This window comes from Triturus cristatus, chromosome 5_1 (genome assembly GCF_964204655.1).
Source record: "Triturus cristatus chromosome 5_1, aTriCri1.1, whole genome shotgun sequence".
NCBI lineage: Eukaryota > Metazoa > Chordata > Amphibia > Caudata > Salamandridae > Triturus > Triturus cristatus.
In genome coordinates, this window is record NC_140587.1 from 560,694,563 (window position 1) to 560,710,587 (window position 16,025).

The 16,025-nt window shown below is 49.8% G+C and overlaps 1 non-coding gene across 1 annotated transcript; it reads left to right on the plus strand.

Moving 5' to 3' along the window:
- Nucleotides 1–718: 718 nt before the first annotated feature.
- LOC146831195 (5S ribosomal RNA) lies at nt 719–837 on the plus strand. The gene has a single exon (XR_014961640.1). It is a non-coding gene; the product is annotated as a 5S ribosomal RNA (ribosomal RNA).
- Nucleotides 838–16,025: the final 15,188 nt, after the last annotated feature.

Sequence of the window (16,025 nt, forward strand, 5' to 3'; positions counted from 1 at the left end):
CCATGGGGAGGGATGGGCATTTTGTGAGGCATGTTACGAGCTATGCTCAGGGGAACGGAGCATTCTCCAAGCCATTACCTTAATCGTCTCCGGCGGGGGCGAGCGCAGTGCCCCTTGGTACTACCGCCTCGTCCCCCTGGCGTATGCGGCCTTCTGGTCTCTGGCGGGCCAACTGGGAGACCAACAGAAGATCCAGCTGGGTATTGCAGTTTCCCTGCGGGCTGGGGCGGTCATGGCCCGGGGTAGAGGCATCAGGCCCGAGTGCTCCAGCACATGCTCGCCGGATCGTGGAAATCACGATGTACCCAATCAATGTATGGCGTCCCCCGGGGTGGGGCATTTGTGTTGGGGGCGGAAGTAGACACTTCATGCCGAGTCCCGGGGGCACGTCATTCCCCCTGCAGCGGGTGTGAGGGGGTAGTGCGAGCTGAGCGATGGTTCCGCTTTCTGGTTAGGCTATCGCCCACCTTCCCCCACAGTATGCAGGCCTGCACACGTTGTCTGCCCTGGTGCACCCCCATCGCAGCATCACGGGGGACCAGGGGTATACCAAATACATTTGTATACCCGGGCTCTCGGGGGGAGGAATCTGTTGACCCACTGCGCTCCCTGCGTTCCTTTCCCTTTACGTCACACGGTCAGCCGGGAGTACAACTCGCCAATTAGTAAGGATCTCTGCGCGACTTGATAGGAGGGCATTTGCCAGAGGCATACATTTGCCTGCGGCCATACCACCCTGAATGCGCCCGATCTTGTCCAATCTCGGAAGCTAAGCAGGGTCGGGCCTGGTTAGTACTTGGATGGGAGACCCCCTGGGAATACCAGGTGCTGAAGGCATGCAAGGAATCACATATTTGTCATGCCCGTATTGGACAATTCATTCACCCGGGCGGTCCTGAGGCCATTTATGGGTGCATTAATCACCTCAATGCCTTTGCGGGCTTTGCTGGGCAATGGCAGCACATAGAGGGCGGCTGTAGGCGCTGAACGGGGACAATGCATGTTGGCACCAGGGGGCTGCGCGGCCATCTTTCTGTCGGAGTTGGCATTCATCGTGAAAAAAACTTGTATGCAGGGTCGTGCACCATAGTTGATGCCACAGCAGTGAGCCGGTTTGGGTCTGCTGGGTTTGGACACCGTGTCTCAGCAGCCTCTCTAGCACTAGGCAGTGCGTCTTCACAACACCGAGGTCCTGAGTTCGAGCTCGGTAGGACAAGTCGTCGCTCTGACCGGAGTTCAGCGGTGATCTCCGTGACTCCCTGGGGCCATCAGCATGGGTGATGCGGTGGCCATGCCTCAGAGCACTGGGGGCGGGGTAGGCAGTCCAAACTTTTCACTGTGCCCAGCGCGAAGGCAGGCGGCCTGCCTGGAGGTAAGGGATCAGTTAAACCTTCGCACTGCCCTTGTGCACAAGCACACCCCAAACCCACAGCGGAACGGGTAGTTGGCTATGGTTTGTTTAGTCGCCTACATGTAGTTTGATCATTGGAGGCACTTGCGACTGCACGATGGAGCTGTGCCTCGTGGCCCATGATCCTAGCCGGCTTGTACATGTATGGGCATCTGCATTCAACCATCCTTGTTGTTTCACGTAGGCCCTCCTTGGCATGCGTGGCACCCGCCTTCGGGCAGTCTAGCGGGGGCCAGTAGTGAGTACTGACTCCGCAGGATCATTGGTCAAATTTGTGTGGTTTCGGGTGGGGGGAACAATTGAGCAGTCTGGTGAGTGCATGTAGCTAATTGTTGTACTGTAAGTATGGCGCAGTATCATGTTCGGTTTCAGGGAATTTTAGTAGCCCAGTGTGGGGCGGATGCCAACACAAGTCAGTTCTGTCTCCATCGCAGGGATTGTGCTCTTCCATTCCGGTTTCAAAATGGCCATCGCTTTCTGAGCAGGCGCCTGCCACAGTCCCACCTGTCCAGAATTGTAGCATTTTCAGTATACTACTACATCGAAGCCATATTGGGGTGTTTGCTGGTTTGTGTCCTGCGCGCGAGAGGGGCAGATTCGGGCCTCCCGTCCCCGGGGAGGAGCGGGCAGTGCTCTCTCTAGGTGCAGTTGCTGCTTGGGGGACCTTTGGGATGCAGCTCGCTGAAGGCACCATGGGTCTGTGAGGTTTCCAATATTCATATGGCACGGCGCTAAAGCAGTAATTTTGTGGAATGTTGGAATGGGAGGTAACTTATAAGAAACGCATTATAGATCTGGACGTCTTTGCTACAGGTTAACAGTGCAGGCACGGTGCTCTGGTTGTGTGCCTTGTTTTACCAGTTTTGGGCCTTGGAGCACCAGGGTTGTTGACTCCTGCATCGTGGGGCATGCAGTTCACGGGTACCGAGCTGCGTGGTGCCGGTGAAAATTGCCAGGTCAAGGATAGATGCAGCTTCCTTCATGACCTTCCAGTTCACTGGGAAAGGGCAGTTCGCTGAAAGCACCATGGTTCAATAAAATAGCTAGCCCAGTGTGGGGCGGATGCCGGCATGAGCCAATTTTGTCTCCAATGCGAGAATTGTGCACCGCCATTCCGTTTGCAAAATGGCTGTTGCTTTCTGGTTTCGGCACCTGGCATGCGCGCAGGTGACATGGCTGGCTGTTGCGGAAGTACAGAGGGCGTGGAGGGACTCCGGTGGTCTCTACTATTCCCTGATAAACTGCTTCTAGAGGTTTAGTTTGGCTACGGCTGGGTTTTACACATATTTACCTGCTTCATGGGGCGGTACAGGATCTCAGTTGATTCGTGATGTGATGTTGCTTAGTGGTAATGGTCTCATTTGTGGTTTAACTTACTTTTAGAGTGAATTGAGACATTTTATTTAATGGTCAACAAATTAAGAGGGAAAAGACCCACCATTTAAAAATGAAGCATTCTCAAAACACTATGCAACAAAGCTTCATTTGGGGCTTAATTTACCTTATACAACTAAACAAGCGTTGTTAAGCCAATGGTTGTGACGTATTGCAGGTGTAGTGTGGTTTTGCAGTATATAGCTGGAGGCAATGACGGAAGCCGCGAAATACCAGCCGGTGGCACACTAAGCTTATACAAAACACCAGTGTATGGGTCACCCACACACATATGCATTGACCATGCATCCAGGAGGTGCCGACACAGCATCCGTCAGTGCAGATGATGGATGGGTTTGCAGGCTATAAGGACATGGTGATCCACCCTTGCCTTGGTTTAGGCGAGGTGGCGCACCGAGCGGCCTTGTAGGGCATGAGATAGTGTAAATTCATGCCATGTCTACATGTTTATTGGCTGGCGCAGCACTTGGTCATCAGCCTGTACCCTCGTACTGGGGATCATCCAGGTAACGGGGCACATTAGGGCTTAGTCACCCCAGAATGATAAGCACAATCTGGCACATGGTGCGCTAGGGTTTGTATCACACAGAACTGGGGGTGTCTCATTGGGCACACTCACTGCCTGTGCATTGTACTTTGGCCCGTTTGTTTCATCTTGGTATAGGAGGGGGAGGCTTAAATACCCTCCCCACCTCACAGCACGCCGGACTTGACAAGCCTACTGCGCCTGGCATGGGGACTCCTCCTAGGGTCCCACCTTTGTAGGTGAGGGTGGGGAAGTGCCCAAATGGCACTAAAGGGGCCGCCCTTTTAGGGTGGCCCCCTGCAGGGGCCGCAGGCAGCCGCATTTTCGCATACCTCGGCAGCACTTTTCACACGACCCACTCTTATTCTGCGATCTTGAGCTGAGATTGCACAGCAGCTCTTGTCACCATGACAGAGCAAATATCGTTGTGCTTCTCTGCAACACTTCCAGCAGCGGTGAGGCGGCAGGGTTTTTTGTTTACTCTTTGATCCTGCACAGCAGGAGTTGAGAGTCCACCATAAAACTAATGGGTGAGGGCGTGAGGCGCATTCTTTAGGGCAGTACAGCTTTTTAGCATGCCATTGTTTTAAAAGACTGAAAATCTTAGTTCATCAGCAATTTAAATTAGGCATTTTTACTTGAATGTAAATCCCTGCCCTGCCGCCAATATTATGATTACCCTCAAACAAAAAAACGCCTTAAAGGCAACACAATGTTTTTGGTTTGGTGCATTTAAACCGCTTATATCGTATGGGAAACCATGCATAATCCACATGCGACAGACAGCTCCATGGAATGCCTTAGACTTTCAGACAGTTCTAGATTGTAGCTGGCAATGCTTTTGCATGCTGGGACTCGTCCCATTCTCATTATAAGTAAGGGTTTCTAAAAATTCCAACATGCAAGTCTTTGATGGCAGAATTCAGAGACGGTTTTGAACATACCCTTATTAGTAAATGCTTTATAAATGATTATCGGAGCCGTAACCATTGGATAGATACTTCCAATATTCTTACATTGCACTTGGATTTCTTGCATGTAAAGTTTGGAAAAGCTGAAAACCTATCCCCGCCCCTCACAACGCCCCTAGTCCCGCCCCACACTAAACCCCCCAGTCTACAGCTGCTTTTGGTGCGTACTTGCACTTATTTTCTTCCATTTAAAGCACTGGTCCTCAGACCGGGATCAACCTTCATGAACCACCCATGCTTTAGTCTCCACCTTTCCTTGGGATTGCTTCAAGACTCCTGAGCTTGAAAGCTCTCAAGTAATAGATCTCATGCCATTGAAATAGGTGTCTTACGCATGCCTCCCATCTTAGGGCCTCTCTCTCAGCAAGTCCCCATCAGTCCACCTCTTCCCGCCATTTATCTACCCTAGTGGTCATTGGGGACTTCCAAAGTAATCTTTTAGCTAATAGCAGTGCCATTTTCATAAACCGAGTTACTAACGTAGGCCGCCTGGGTCTAGGGAGCAATCCCAGTATACCCTGCACAGGGCTATCCCTTTAGTGCAGTCCCGTCATCTCCACCAGTGTCACCATGATTCCCTCCCAGTAATTGGATACCTGTGGGCAAACCCAGAAGATGTGCAGCAAGTTGGCTTCCTGGGCATGGCAACGGGGACACTCCGAGGATACCGCAGGAAAAGTTCGATGGAGTCTATGTGGCATCAAGTATGCGCGAAGTAATAATGAAAATGTAATACATTTGAATCTTGGATTGCAGGAAATTTTCTTTGGGTATTTTAATACACCAGCTCAATCCTTGTCCGAGAGTTCCCTGTTTACGTCCACCTCTAAATTGGCTTTTAGTTTTGTGAGTGGTGCCAATAGATGCTCCCAGACCCCCTGATAGAGCCGGCATATGAGGTGGCGCCCATGACCCATAGTGTGGAGTGCCAGTAGAATCTCCAGAGCCGTTGCCAAATATTTGCGAGCATACTGGACAAAGTTAGCATGCGTTAAGAACAAGGTTGCAGGTAGCCCGTAAGCATGAACAAAGTCATCATGGGTCACCTTCAAATAGCGCCTCCGCTGTCGTTACTCCTGCCTGTTCCCAGGGGCAGCGCCCATGCGCTGTCAGTGTACCGGAGGACATAGGTAAACCACAGAGTGGTATATTCAGCGCATGGGAACTTTTATTGCTGTATATTTATTTGGCATCTTCCAGTATGCTAAGGCTGTGCATAACAATAATGACCTGGTCTACATATACCGGTGGGATGGAGGGACAGAGTAATCTGTGTAACTGACTTGGGCAATAGTGTAATCTATTTTGGTTTAATTGTGCCCTGCCAACTAATAGGTCATCATTGCAATTGACCAGCTATTCAATAGGCTTTAAAATCGGGGGCTCCCATCCCACCCCTATCCGAAGGCAATTGTAACTTCACCAGGCTGACTCTCCGGCGTCCATGACCCACACCAGGTCTATAAGGATAGTATTTAGCATTTTGAACAACCATAGGGGTATGATAATAGGCAAGATGTGATCTTTATGGCTTGGAGACAAGGTAGATAGTGCCAGCTCATTAGATTTGACCCTGTCTGATAGTTTGCCTTGATTATCTTTCAGCAAGTTCATGTCCATTGTGATGACCCCCAGCCTCTGTTCCAGGGCCACTCTCGAATCTCGTATTTTCTGAAGGATAATGTCCAACTTATCCATAGGGGGAGTCTTCATAGTGGAAAGTATACAGTCACGGTTGGACTTGGCTGGTGAGCATTCAGAGGGAGTGGACCGCGAATGGGGCCCAGTTTTGTCACTCTTGGCCCTAGTGCGTCTCATGTGGTCCACCAAACATTCCTGGATCCCTCAGCCCAGGGATCATACAGGGTTTCTTTGTTGTCCAATGCAAGGAGATTACAGAGCTTGGGTCCAGGAGCCTACAAGCTACACGTCCGCCATGTTGGGCTGCTGGCCATGCCCCCAGGCCCCAGCCTCTCAAAGATGTTTAACAATCACTTACATGTTTCAACCTGTTCCAGCCTAGTCATAAATAAAGCCCAAGCGGCCTGATACAAAACAGTGTCAATAGTGTGGCGTATAAAATCCATCCAGTCTGCAGTACGCAAAAGATGTTGACTAGGAATCCACATGGTTAATTTTGAATGCACTCTATTATCAACACACCCAGACATTTTTAAGACAATGCTTTTCCAAAGACTGTCAGCAAGCAGTAGGTTCCTTGAAATGTTCATGAGATTGGAAGCTGCAACAGGAGCAAGAGAGGCTGGCTGGTGGTGAGAAAGGTAGTTCTAAAAGAATTTACCTGCAGATTTGTTCTCCTCAACGCCATAATGGGCCCAATGGGAAGTTGCAGAGGAATAGCACTAAACACTGAGTTATTCTATTTGCCCACAGAACAAGCTAATTCTGGCAAAGAAAGTTAAGAAGTATTAAATTTGAAAGGTTCTGCTTTGTCACTGTCTAGAATATGGCATCCAAGCACATTGAGTTCTTGGCTTCTGTTGCCTGCGACACATTTCACTGATTGGTCTTAGATTTGAAACTAACAAACTTGTTTCTAGTGTTAGAGTTGATTCTGATTTATAGAAAATGTGTTCTGAACATTATGAACATTTCTGCATTAAAACGAAAAAACTGCACTTGACAGATCTGTATTTTCCTGTGCTTGACTAAACTAGGCCCGAATTAGGCCTAACTTCCATTCTTGATTTTATTTGTCTCTTCACAGCATGTAAACAACATGTGCACTTTTGCTTGTGAAGACATTCTGTTCTCAAAGAGCTATGGAGGAAACATTTCACTACCTTTAAGGCTCTTCCTGTTTCTGCAGGCCTATTCGTTTAAGAGATTTCCATTGTTTTTTGCAAGTAGATTTGTACTGTCTCACCCGATGATATTAAGAGAATAGGGCAAATTAATATTCATGTAGGGCATAATATAAATAGTAGCTTTAAATGACATTGTTTAATTCTGTATTGTGATCCACTTAGCTTTGTTCACCTTATGTTGACTTTGCGATTTTCATTGACTTGCATTGTAAATTTTCCTATAATCATTGGAACATTCTGGAGGTTCGCCATGTTTGGTTTCCCCCACTCTGGAAACGGGACCCCTGTCAGCTTGTCTCATGCTTTGGAATTGGAATATTTTGGGCTTGACTTCATGTCAATCTCTTTGTTGCATTTGATTGAGCCCTATGCTAATTCCCTATGTGGATTTACTATGCATTTTGATTATTTGTTTTGCTTGCACCTTCAATTATTTTCATTGCTTGCAATTTACTACGGACTCCAGATGGCAAATTTCTCTTGAAATGCTAATTATTCCAGTTGTGTTTAGGTGCGATTGCCTCATTTATGGGTGAGGTTAAACACTGTCTCCGATCCTGCATAGGTGCTTCATCTTGGTTATCTGATAAGATAGCATCACCATTAGTCTGAGAACAAAATCTCAAGTTGATTGCAAAGGCATAAAACTTGTACATTGGGAGGCATGGTCTGATGGTCCTAGATGGCGGTCGCTCTCTGCTAGAGCTCCCCCCCCAGCTGCGCAGAAGCTGTAGACGTCCTGCTGCTGACAGGATCGATAGGATGGCCTGAGTCTACCAGTGAGAGCACCCCAGAGGGTGCCTCACCATTCCAGTGTGTGGTGGCACCAGAGGAGCCGATTGGACCTGGGAAGCCGTTGTGGCACCACGGGAGTGAGTGCCCCAAGATGGTGGCAGTTTGATCTGGCCTTCAGTGTGGGGACTGATGGCCTGTGAGTTTGGTGGTGGGGCCCTGGGGATGCAGAAGGCCCCCTTCCTTTTCCCTGCTGACCCTCCACCCACTCTGGGTGGGTTGCTAAATCTGGGAGCAATGGATTGGGGCACGTGGGCCCTGCTTAAGGGGCGGTCAGCACTACGGGAGGCGATGCGGGCAAGAGAGGATCAAACAAGGCCGCGTTTGTCTCCGGTGGGCCCGGAGACTGGGACAGAAGGTGGACAGGCCTGCTGAGAAGAAGAACCAAGCCGCATGTGCACGATCTTCCCTTGGTGTTGTGGCAGGGTGGTGGCCCCCGGGACAGTGGGGATGCCGCAGTCCCATGTACTTTGGCTCCTTTTTCTCTCTCTCCCCCGGCCAGGAGACTGTGATTAGTGATGACTCTGGAGGCCCGATAGGGGGCCAGGAAGCCCATGAATCGGAGTGGCCTGGCGTTCCTCCCCATTGGAAAGAGGTGCAGGCCATGCCACATGGAGGGCTGGTGGTCCCAGATTCCCAGTGGCTTCCGTGGAGGGAGACCCTGGGGCAGCGTGGAGAAATCGCAGTTTTGGGGCAGGCTGATCTGCCCCCTCTCCTAAACCCAGTTCAAACGACATTGGCTGGTGCCTGACAAGTAAGCAGGAGGTTGAGGGGAGGCTCACCTTGCAGCAGGGGTGCAACTGGGAGTTTCTGGCCAATGAGGGGCAACAATGACAGTGCTCTTTGAGGCCATACTCACCCCCATGCCATTTTTTATAACGGACTCTGCTCAGGCTGCACATGCCGCCCACCTAAGCTGGGTGGTGTAAGTGGGCCAGGGAGCGATGCCCAAGCCGTGCCCAGAACTACTGTGGTGTAGACTTTACCATGAGGCCGTAAAAAGCTTTCCGATTCCCAAGGCCAGTCCAATATTGACTGGTTTACGTCCCTTCATCAGGCTCAAGAGGGGGGCTCAGGACCTGGCAGTTCCCCCGATAACCCTCTCCTCAGTAGATCACTCCAGAGCTGTTTTGCTGGCAATCAAGACCTTTAGGTTGACACTGGAGACCAAGATTGCGGAGGATAGGGGGAAGTATCATCTGACAGGACCTCCATGGGGTGGCATACAGAGTGATGGAGGCAGAGGCGTGAGTATTCGTGGTGGAAGACATGTTGAGGGAGTTGCAGGCCAAGATCAAGTCACTGATGGGCGCTACGCAACGACTTGTCAGAATGGGCGGAAGGGCAGAGAATTGTGCCTGGTGTTGTCAATCAATCAATCAATAATCTTATATAGCATGACTACTCACTCGTGAGGGTCTCAAGGCGCTAAGTGGGGGGGATGGGTCTGCAGTTTAGTCAAAGAGCCAGGTCTTGAGTTTCTTCCTGAATTGCGGCAGCGATGGTGATAAGCTGAGGTGCAGAGGCAGGGAGTTCCAGGTCTCTGCTGTGAGGTAGGAGAAAGACCTCTCTCCAGCTGTGGTCTTGTGGTTCCGTGGGATGGTGGCCATGGCCAGTTGGGGGGAGTGGACATGTGTGGTGGGATTGTAGAAGGCAGTGATGGCTGGTGTAAATGGGCGAGTGGGCATGGCCCTACTAGCAGAAGGATATAAAAGAGAGAGAATGAACACTATGAAGCAGCTTCATAAAAGTACTTACTGATTTGTTTTTTTGGAGGACGTGGGTGATGTCAGAGTTGTCCTGCACATGTGCTGGCCAGGCGCAGACTGTTGCTCATCCTCGAGGCCCAAGCGAGGACATTAATGTCAATTAGAGGTGGGTGTGGCCACACAATGCGGCAGAGGCTAGATTTTAATGGGGCGTTTATTCTATGGCCCTGGGCGGGGTCAGTAGAGCACTATTTGCGTACAGGGTAAGGGGCAGTGCAGTGGGTGGCACCAATTGAACCACACCCTCACATCCGAAGTACTGTTCATGCTTTGTAATTGGATAATGGAAGCTGGGGGCGTGAGTTGCGGAAGAGATTGGCTGCGCAGCTCCAATTTCGGGGATAATCAGTGCTCTGCAGGTGTGCTGTAGTCCATGTGTTGGCTGTTTAGCACCGAGAGGTGGCAGTGACACCTGCCTTGGCTCTGCTTCCTGCCTCCCGACAATTGAGGGAGAGGGAGACAGTAAACTTCAGGAGGTGTTTGTGTCAAGGTGAGGTGATAAGCATTAGGCTGCAGTCTCCTCGCGTAGCGTGGAGACGACCGGTGTTATGCCAGTCCAGCGAGTGCTCATTTGAGGATCCTGCGCAAAGGCCCCACCAACATCAACATCAGTGTCGGTGCCTTTCTTCCTTCTTGTTGGCCTCCTTTGATCCCCTTCCTGCAAAGGGCTGCTGCCTTATAAGGTGTTAGTCTGCCCGCTGCACCGGATTATATGGCACTTTTTCTACTTATCTCTTTTATCCAGCTGCTTCATTGCAATGCCAAGGTGCGCTTCAGGGAAGCCACATTTTTTGGTCAGCTCCCTAGCTTGAGGTTGGTTGGTTGTAACAAACCACATCCCACTATATCCTTTTATGCCTCACCACTTTGAAAAGTCACCACCCACCACTGGTAGAAGTAGAGGCAGTGAGGTATGCAGGTCCAACATTGTGGAGGGCTTTGCAGTCGTGCGTGATGAGCTTAAAGGTGATTCTTTTGTTGACAGGTAGCCAGTGTGGGTCTCTTAGGTGACCAGTGATGTGGCTGCAGCATGGGATGTTCAGGATGAGTCTGGTGAAGGTGTTCTGGATATTCTACAGTTTTTTCTGGAGTTTCTGGGTGGTGCATAGAGTGTGTTGCCGCAGTTGAGTCTGTAGCTGACAAGGGCATGGGTGACCATTTTCCTGGACTCTGTGGGAATCCACTTGAACATCTTACAAAGCAGGCAGAGCTTGTGGAGGCAGGAGGACAAAACAAATTGGTCTGGCGGTTGTAAACTTTGTTTTGTGGGTTTTGCAGTGCGAGTGGAAGAGGCGACGCCAGAATGCTTCCTTGAAGAATGGGTTTTATCATGAGTGTCCTCGGAACAACTATCCTCCTGTTTCGCGATTGACCAGGTGCATAGATCATTGGTGTCCAGGCTGCCCCCCAAGGGCCCCGCCTCATCCGATAATCGACAAGATAATCACATATGGAGACTGGGATCACACCCTGTAGGAAGCTCATCAAGTTGGGAACTCTGTTCACGAGGCACAACAAATCACAATCTTTCTTGACTACACTCAGCAGGTGCACCTGGGCCGGAAATCCTATGACAAGGTAAAGGCGAAGCATCACTCCTTAGACTTGAAATACAAGCTGATGTTCCCGGAATGCGTAAAGGTGAGCCACAACTCAAAAGCATTTTTTTCTGATACACCAGAGGGAGTAAGAAACAGAGTAGTGGCCCTTGAGGCCAATTTCCCACACCGGGCTGTGGGGATCCGCTTGAGTCAGGGCCCTTGGGTGGGGAAGGAGGGAACTCCCTGCCCGTCGGAGGAAATCAAAACAAAGGGGGAGGGTCTGGGGCAGACTATGACTCTGAATGGGGAGGCTGGAACCTGAGGTCAACGCTGGCTGGCTATCAAGGGTTGGTGTCCTCGCAACAACAACTCCCCCAGGCATCTACCCGAAATCTGTCAGTGGACTCAATGGAGAAGGCCTAGGGCCTTCCAGCTCTTTCTTGTTTGTTTCTAACACTCTGTCAGCTCCAATGTCTCTGTGATGTGTTAGCACAGGGATATGTGGGGAGCACATTTTTGTACTTTCATCTGTAATGTTCCTGTTTGGGGGGCGACAGATGCTTCTGGGGGAACTGTGGGGAGGGGCGGCAGAAAAACTGGGTGTTGATGGTTTTGTAATTCTTCTTTTGGCTTGTTTGCATTTTGTTTGACTACGGGGAGTTCCGCATGCACACTGCATGTTCATATTGTTCTGGCCTGGGTGGGGCAGTTCGACAACACTAACAGGCCCCAGTGGGGCCATACGAGCTGTGATGGCTTTTATCATATGCAATGGACCCCTACACATTGATGATGTGGAAAGTCAATGGTTTAAATGACTTAATTAAATGAGGGGCAGTGTGAAATATCACAGCCTTGCGTTTTTTCTCCTATAGTAAACCCATTAACTTGCTGATAACTACCTTTCCTGGCTTGATATGGGTTCGACAGAGTCTTTCATGCAGGGCACACCAGGGGTCCAGAGGCACAGCGGTGCTCCTCCATAAATAGTTCCTGCTGGTGATTTCTAAGATGGACCTGGATCCCCTGGGAAGGTCTGTGGTAGTGGCGGGTACATTACAGGGATGCATTTACTACTTCATCTGTGTTTATGTTCCACCCACCAGAATTCATAAGACCATGGAGATGCTGAGAGCACAGATTCTTCAGCATAACTTTTATCGGTGGGGATTTTAATGGCATTATGATGCCTAGAGATGACTCACTGGGGCCAGGTATGTCCAGGGAAAAGGAGAACAGAGAATTGTTCAGTTGCTTGGCGGGCCTTGACCTCTGTGACGCATGAAGATTATGGAACCCCGGAGTCTAAGCTAACACCCACCACTCTGCAGCACATAAATCTCTGTCTCATATCAATCTTATCCTGATTCCTGCATCTAATCTGCCGAGAACCTCTAGTTCACATATTTTACCCAGAGGGGTCTCAGCCCATGCTCCGGTGACTCTCTTTTGGCAAACAACAGACCGAGCCCGCCCTATGTGGAGACTGGTTCCTACAACAGTGAACTTCTGGGACTTCCTAGCCTAAGAGGTGGGGGAGTTCTTAGACCTTAACTGGGGCATCGTAAACTTACTGGGTACTTTGTGGCTGGCTAGTAAGGCGGTTTGGAGGAGAGTGGCTTGGTTGCTTTTGAAGGGGCCGAAGCGGGTTCGATTGCAGCAGATCACTGAGTTAGAATCCATCATGGTGGGTTTGGAGCGTAGAATCTATGTTAATATGGATGGTGCAGACTTGCACCGCCTGGCTCTGCAATGGAAGGCACTCCAGCAGTTAGCGCATGAGGAGGCCCGCCACTGTTGGATAGCCGCATCTGGTAGGGTTGACGAGTGGGGGGGAAAAGTCAGGCAAACACCTGTACTGGTTGGCAATAAGGGAGATGGCACTAGGGTGGTTCCATGTATCCAAACTTAAGTGGGGGTGGTGACAGAAATGGCTGAAGTCATAGCAGTGGTGTTTGCAACTTTTGATGAAACATTGTATGCATCTAGGGAGCAGCCTCTAAGGGAGGCAACTCCCCCTCTGGGGTTCGACATCCCCATGTACACAGTCACCACAAGTTAAAGGGCGGAGCTGGATCGCCCCTTGGAACCAGAGGAAATTGTTTTGGCACTCTGCAATATGAACTCGGGGAACACTCCAGGCCTCGATGGGTTCCCCATGCAGTTTTTTTAATGGTTTCAGGCACACTTGATGCCTCATCTTCTTGGACTCTACCAGGAGGTGGTTGGCGAGACACATTTTCCCCCTGAATATGATCTAGCGACCATAGTGGTACTCCCTAAGCCAGGTCAGCCTATGGCCAATGTGCATCATATCACCCGATTTCATTAATTAAGTCTGGGGTGAAAATATTCGCAAAAATGTTAGCAAACCGGTTGCTTATGATCCTCCCACAGCTGGTGCATCTGGACCAGTGTGGGTTTCATGCCCCGCAGAAGTACAAGGGATTGTCTGCGCAGTGTCCACCTGTCACTCGTGCAGCTTTCTCAACTGTGGGACCCTGCAGCCCTTTTTCTGTTGGACTTTGATAAGGCTTTCGCTTTGGTGTGTTGGGCCTTCTTGAATGAAGTGCTGATCAAGGTGGGCTGTGGTCCTCAATTCCGCAAGTTTGTGTGGGTGCTGTACTCTAACCCTAGCACTGAAGTACGGGTCAATGGTGCTTTATCTTACCCATTTTCAATTGATCAGGGCAGCCATCAGGGATGTGCTCTGTCTCCACTCTTGTTTCCGCTGGTGATGGAGCTATTGGCTTTGTGGATTCACTGTGATGCCCAGGTGTGGGTCTTCAATTGGGGGGTGGCAACAGAAAACCACATCGCACACTATGTGGAGGATGTGCTCCATTATATATTGCACGCCGGTCCCTCACTATTCCTAGGGTGTAGCAGATTCTTGGGCAGTATGGGGAGGCTTGGGGGCTTATTGTCAACTGGCCCAAATCGGTTTTGGTTCCCGTGAGGGGGACACAAATTGAGGCAAAATGGCCAGTACTGCCAGTGTTGCACAGACTGAGCTTCCAATACATGGGTATGTGTGTGGCATTGGAGCCAGGTCTCACTTTGAGCTTGAATGTCTGTTCTTTTTTTGTCCATATAATGTCGGAACTCAATTGAGTGAAGCTGCCACATAATATCTTGGGCCCACCATATTATTTTAAATGATCACCCTCCCCCATCTTCTCTATGTCTTACAAAATGATTCCTTGCGCTTCACACAGCTTTAGAGGTGCCAGCGGCAAGCCAAAATCTGAGCCCTTTTGTGGCTGGATCAACCGCCCCGTATATCGCATGGGAAATGTACCCATTCCATGTTGTGGCAGGGTGGTGGCCCCCAGCATGGGGGGCTGGGTATGGCAGCTGCTGATGGTCAATGAGTGACTGAGTGGAGGATGGGGGACCTGGTGTTTCAGCTAAACTTGGCCAGGATGGGTCTACACAAGATCAGGGGGCTACTATATGGTGCTCCTATTCCATCTTCCTTCCTTGAGCCCACCAGGGTGGTGCTTGGGACTTGGTGCATGGCACTGCGATTGGTGGGATGGGATTGAAAGATTACACAGGTGACCCCCATATAGGCCGGACGTTGGTTGCAGGAGACTTCTTCCCTGGAGGGGTTTGATGGGTGGGACAAGATTGGGATCTTCAGAGTTGAAGATGTCTGGCAGGGCGACCACCTCAAATCATATCAGATGCTGTAGGAAGAGTTGGATGGTGCCACCTTCTCATGTGGTTAAAGTCTCAATTTTATAGATACCTGCAATTGTGTCATGCTCTAGAGCAAAAGCGTGGATCAATAGGGAACATTCCTGGCAATAGCCCCTTGAAGGCCCAGATCCTCATGGGACCTACTGTGGAAAAAGGGATTTCATGGATTTACAAATCCCTCATAATTCACTCCCCTGATATGTTTGCGCCCCTTAGAGCCCAGTGGGAACAGTGAGTGGGGCCCCTAGAGGACTCCGACTGGAGAGACGCTCACATAGCACCCAGAATACAAGTAATAGCTTCCAGGGTTTGGCCTATATTGCTAAATTATTTGCACATGACCTACAGAACACCCGAGCCTCTATTGGCACACAGGCACACTGCAGTTGCCACCATGTTGGTGCTAGTCAGGGACTCCTGCTCATTTTTATCATATGGTGTCGGACTGTCCAGTCGTCGCGAGATCCTGAGGCAAGATTACTGAGGTCCTAGCCAGGTTGGTGGGGAGGCCCATTGACACCTCCCCTTTGCCTATTCTGTTGGAAATCCTGGAGGGTGTGTGTGAGGGGGGATAGGACTATGGTGGGTATCAGAGTGGCACTACCGAAGACGGATATTGCTAAAGGATGGTGGTGCCTGCTCTGCCCCAGCTAGAACTGTGGAAACAAGCAATGGACTGGTGTGCAACGCAGGAGAGGTCTGTATACGAGGGCCCCAAAAAACATACAAAGGTATGGGGTAAATGCTTGGCGTATGGTAGACTACCATAATGTATAATGTATATGTACAGGCAGGATGTGGAGATGTATTTCATATGCACTTGTGTCCTTGTATTGTTGTTCCTGGGTCATGTTGAGTGTTGTTATATGCTTCAAAAATCAATAATATTATGTTTATTAAAAACCTATAATATTGCATGCAAGAAGGCTGCTCTTGATGAAATTGTGGCTTTCCACCTTGGTTGTGTGTTGTGATATGAGTGCCTTGTTTTCACTTTACCACTCAAATAGAACATGGAGTCATAAATTGGAATTTTCTTAAACGTTATAAAATGTATATTGATAGAAAACTCAATTATCTTCTTCTC